Source organism: Megascapheus bottae, chromosome Y (assembly GCF_031878675.1).
Source record: "Megascapheus bottae isolate mThoBot1 chromosome Y, mThoBot2.hap1, whole genome shotgun sequence".
NCBI classification, from domain to species: domain Eukaryota; kingdom Metazoa; phylum Chordata; class Mammalia; order Rodentia; family Geomyidae; genus Megascapheus; species Megascapheus bottae.
In genome coordinates, this window is record NC_143548.1 from 841,640 (window position 1) to 846,394 (window position 4,755).

Below are 4,755 nucleotides of genomic sequence, written 5' to 3' on the forward strand. Positions count from 1 at the left end.
ACGACAACACAAAGATCCAAACAGTGACTTTGAACACTACTATCACCTCTGTGTATATCAAGAAGGCAAATACTCAAGAATAACCTGAGAAATGAAAAAACTACACAGTCCTCACAAAGATCTGCAGATAATTACAGACAACACAAAAATATAGGTTATTTTTAGGCACAAAACAACTCTTCACAAATTCAGAAGTGTTGGGATTGCTTCCTGCATTTTGTCAGACCAAAATTGTATGAAGTTTAAAAGCAATAAACAAATGGCAACAGAAATTCCCTATAAGTTGTGGAGATTAAACAATATATTGTAGAATCACCAGTGGTTCATGGAAGAGATCAGAACAGAAATTACAAAGTATATTATATTTAATAAAAGGAGCATACAAAAGATAAGGTGCTTTGTAACAGAGTAAAGGCAGAGGAAAATGTATACTTTTGAGTGCCCACTTCTACAAATTGGAGAAATCTTACACCAACAATGTTTTAAGATTTTATAATTTTGTTTACTTTCCAGATTTATTTTAATGTTGGGATTATGCACAGATGTGTTGCAATTGCATTCATCACATAGTAAGTATATTATTTCTTGATTATTGGTACCCTTTCTTATGTTTTCCCCCATTTTTTATCTCTACTCCCCCACATTTGTCTTGCTTTTTCCTTACTTTGCCTTTTTAAAAAGCACATCTTCATACATGAACATACCTAAATAGGTTTTGTGCTATTATGACCCTCTGTTAGGGAAATTCTAAATCTATAGTAATTGTTGTGAGTGAGTGAAACCATGTATCCTGTTTGTTTGGGTCTAGCCCACTTAATATATTTTGCTTTTCCTTATCAATGGGGCAATGTCATTCATTCTTATTCAAGCATGAATTCCATGCAAGTACCACATTTTCTTGATCCATTCATCTACTGAGGGGCATCTGTGTTGGTTGCATAGCTTAGTTATGGTAAATAATGATGCAAGGAACATCGTTGTGCTATTGCTTTAGTATATCATTGTTGATGGACATTGCAGTAGATGCCCAAAAGTTGGATTGCCTACCACAGGGATGCTTTATGTTTAGTATTCTGAAGGAACCTTCATAATGCCTTTCAGAATCATTGATACATTTTCATTCCTTCCAGCAATGTAGCAGCAATTCCTTCATGCCATATCCAAGTCCCAAACAGTTGTTATTGGATTCCCTGAAAATGGCCATTCTAACTGGGCTGAGGTGAAATCTCCAAGTGGTTTAATTTGCATTTCTTTCCTATCCAGATATATTGAATATTTCTTCATGTATCATTAGGCCATTTTTATTTCCTCTTCAAAGACACCTCTCTTTAAGTCTTCAGTCCAAATTTTAATGTGGTATTTGTTTCTTTAATGTTTTCTTCTAAGTTTAATGTCTTGAGGTGTAGATTTATTTTACATATAAGACAATTGTCTGTTGTATGGCCAGTTAAGGCCTTCTCCCACTCTGTGGGTCTCCTACTCATCTTGTTGACTGTCCTTTGACATACAGAAACTCTGAATTTAAATGCAGTCCCATTTTGCTAAATTTGATTGGTTAGACAAATAATTCAATGAGGTATTTTAAGCTTCTGGAAAAGAGTAACAATCCAACCCCAAAAATAATTTTTGAAAATTAAATCAGAATGAAATGAATTACAGTCTGAAACAAACCTTAGAAAGAATCAACAAAACATAGAATTGCGTTTGTGAAAAGAATTATAAAATTTGATAGAGTCTTAGAAAATCATTTTAAAATGAAAAGAGAGCACATCAAGTTAACAGCATCAGAAACAACCAAGGAAAATGTCAGTATGGAGACACTACTGAGATCAAGATATAGTAAAAGTTTTCATACTTTATGCCTACACATTTGAGAATTTGGAAGAAATGTAATAATTTATAGCAAATATTCATATATCCAAACTTAACCTAGAAGATGTAAACCAACTATCTGACTCTTTTGAATTATTAAAATAAAATTCCCATAAAGAAAGGCTCAAGATCTACTGAATTGTTTAGGTCTTTCTAGAGCAGCAGTTTCTCCAATTCTCCTCAGTCTCTTCAATTAATTTGAAAGTGACAGTTTTCTCCATACTCTTTCTATGAAGGTAGCATAACTCTCATGCCACTCGAAAAAGAATTGTCAAAGTAAGAGAAATATAGTTCCATTTTTGTTATTAATGGTAACATAACATTTATTCTTTTTTTGTCTCGTGGCTTGAACTCTAGGCCTGAGCTTTTCAGCCACAGCACCACTTCTTGTTTTGGGGTGGTTAATTGAAGGTAAGAGTCTCAGGAGAGGGAGGTAGCGTGGAATCCTTGCCTAGAATGTTGAAACTCCAAGACTGGAAGAAAAATAAAAGCATCTCATAGACTTTTCATGCCAGGCTGTATCTGAACTGTGATCTTCAGATCTCAGCTTCCGGAATAGCTAGGATGACAGCTGTGATCCACCAGTGCCTGGATCCTACAAACATTTATTCTATAACTGCACAAAAAACATTTTTTCACCTACTGCATTTGAAGTAACTGTATTTAATATTCCCTGTCCCTTTGGCCTTATTCTTTAATTATGTGTAGTAATCTTTCTTTTTCTCCCACTGGTAATTGCCTAGAGAAAGACCTTGTGTTTCTATGTAGTGCCAGTTAGAAAGTATGTCCCCCTTGCCCACTGTACATCCTCTGACTGAAACAAAAGAGGGATTCCAATTGCTTTGTATTAAACAGCTAATTGCTTGGCGTAGGTGTGTGACTTAGCACATTCATATTCCTGGGTCTAATCTTCAGTCTACAGCGTTGGCTGACACTCATGCCTAGAACTTTTAGCATGCCTGCATGGTAATGCAAGAGCTGTGAAGTTGGGAAAGTCTGTTTCCTTTTGTTTGTGGTGATACTTGGGCTTGGACACAGGACTTAACCACTGTTGCTTAGGTTTTTTGCTCAAGGCTACACAACTACAACTTGAGCCACAGGTCCACTTTCTACCTTTTTGATGGTTAATTAGGAATAAGAAGCTCACAGACTTTCTGAACCATGACCTTCAGATTTTAATAAGCTAGGCTTATAGGTGTGGGCCAGTAGCACATGACTGATAAAATAGTTTTATGTTGAGACAGTCACCCTTACAATCCTTTCTTCTCAGGAGGCTGAGATCTGAGAATTGCAGTTCAAAGCCAGCCTGACACAAGAATCTGAAATTCCATCTGTGAGACTCAGTCCATCTGTGGCACTGTTGCTCATGGTAGAGCACTGGCTGACACAGAGTTCAAGCCCCACAATTCACACACAAATAAAGGTAGCAGGTGAAGAGAAGCAACCCGCTCATGTTACTCCTATATCTTCACTCCTCTACATCTTTTTGGGGGAGTCTTTCCTGAATAGAGCACTGGGTCTTTCTAGTCTCTCTGATCCCTTTCTCTTATCCAAGATGATCAAGATATTTTTATAATTTCTCAACAATACACAATTAGAATACAATAAAGGCTTTGGTGTGCAGGAGGCAAAGCAATAGGAAAATGGGGAGTTAGGAAATTGGAGGAGCTTAAGAGATATCCCTGGTGTTGCATTAGAGACACAGGTTCCAAACTGCTGCCAGAAATGGGATCGCCAGCAACACCAGCTTCCCTGATAAGGCTACTGGTACTCCAGAAAATCTGTAGTTACACATGTCTTTCTGGCAGCATCTGTCCTGGATCTCAGGCTTTCCCAGTCAGTTGGAAATGAATTTGAAAATACAATCCCTCATTGCCCAACACTTGTGAAAGATTCGGGCCCCAGATTGTGCAATCAGACATGCATCAAGGTTAGATGCATAGGTTGAATTGGATCTGCAGTCTGTAACTGGTTAATACAGTAGTAACAGATGACGCTACAATCTCTGTCTGAGAGGGCCGCCAGGATAAGCAGGAACCCGAGAAACCTGAATCCTCTGGTACTTCTCATTGTGTCTGTTCACATAGTCTGAACCGAACATTGTGCCCGCACCTCGCACATGCGCCATTTATTTGATGAACCAAAATCTAGGCTGATCGATATCTACAACATCAAAAAACTATATTATTTTCAAACTGGACACATTGCTACAATTTATGACTGGTTGGAGTGACCAACTTCAGTTAATGAAAATAATCACATCACCAGGATGAGGGACAGGAAGCTCACAGTCATCTTGGTTGACATGAAAAAAAGTATTTTATAATATCACACAGAGCTTTCTAATATTGGTCAGGAGAATCTAGCAATTCATGGAATAAAGTTCAGTGTAATAAAGGATACATAACAAACCTACAACTACCATTATACTTAAAGCTAACAAGTTAAAGCCATTTCCACTAAAGTCACAAGAAGACAAGGATTTCAAGTCTTTACACTCTGCTTCAATATAAAAGAAATACAAACTGAAATATTTTTGAGAATTCATCTTACTCCAGATTGATGCTGGCAGGGATGTGGCCAGAAGGAATCACTGTTACACTCTTGGTAGGAAAGGAAACATTCAAACAGTGGGGAAGCAGTTACTGATTCTTCAAAGATGAAACATAAAGCTCCGCTTTGACCCAGCAATCTCACTCTTCCATAGTTTCCCAAATATCCATAAATAAAGACATATGCGAACTACCAGCACAACTAGGTTCATTGCATTTATTTATCATATCTACGATATAAAACCATCCTAGGATTCCTCAATAAATAAATAGATCAAGATGATGAGGTATTTGTAGGAAATGGAATTCAGCACTGCTACCAGATAAAATA

General features: G+C 37.1%; 1 pseudogene; it reads right to left on the reverse strand.

Moving 5' to 3' along the window:
• Window positions 1–3,565: 3,565 nt before the first annotated feature.
• Window positions 3,566–3,942, reverse strand: LOC150040184 (CD59 glycoprotein pseudogene; annotated as a pseudogene).
• Window positions 3,943–4,755: the final 813 nt, after the last annotated feature.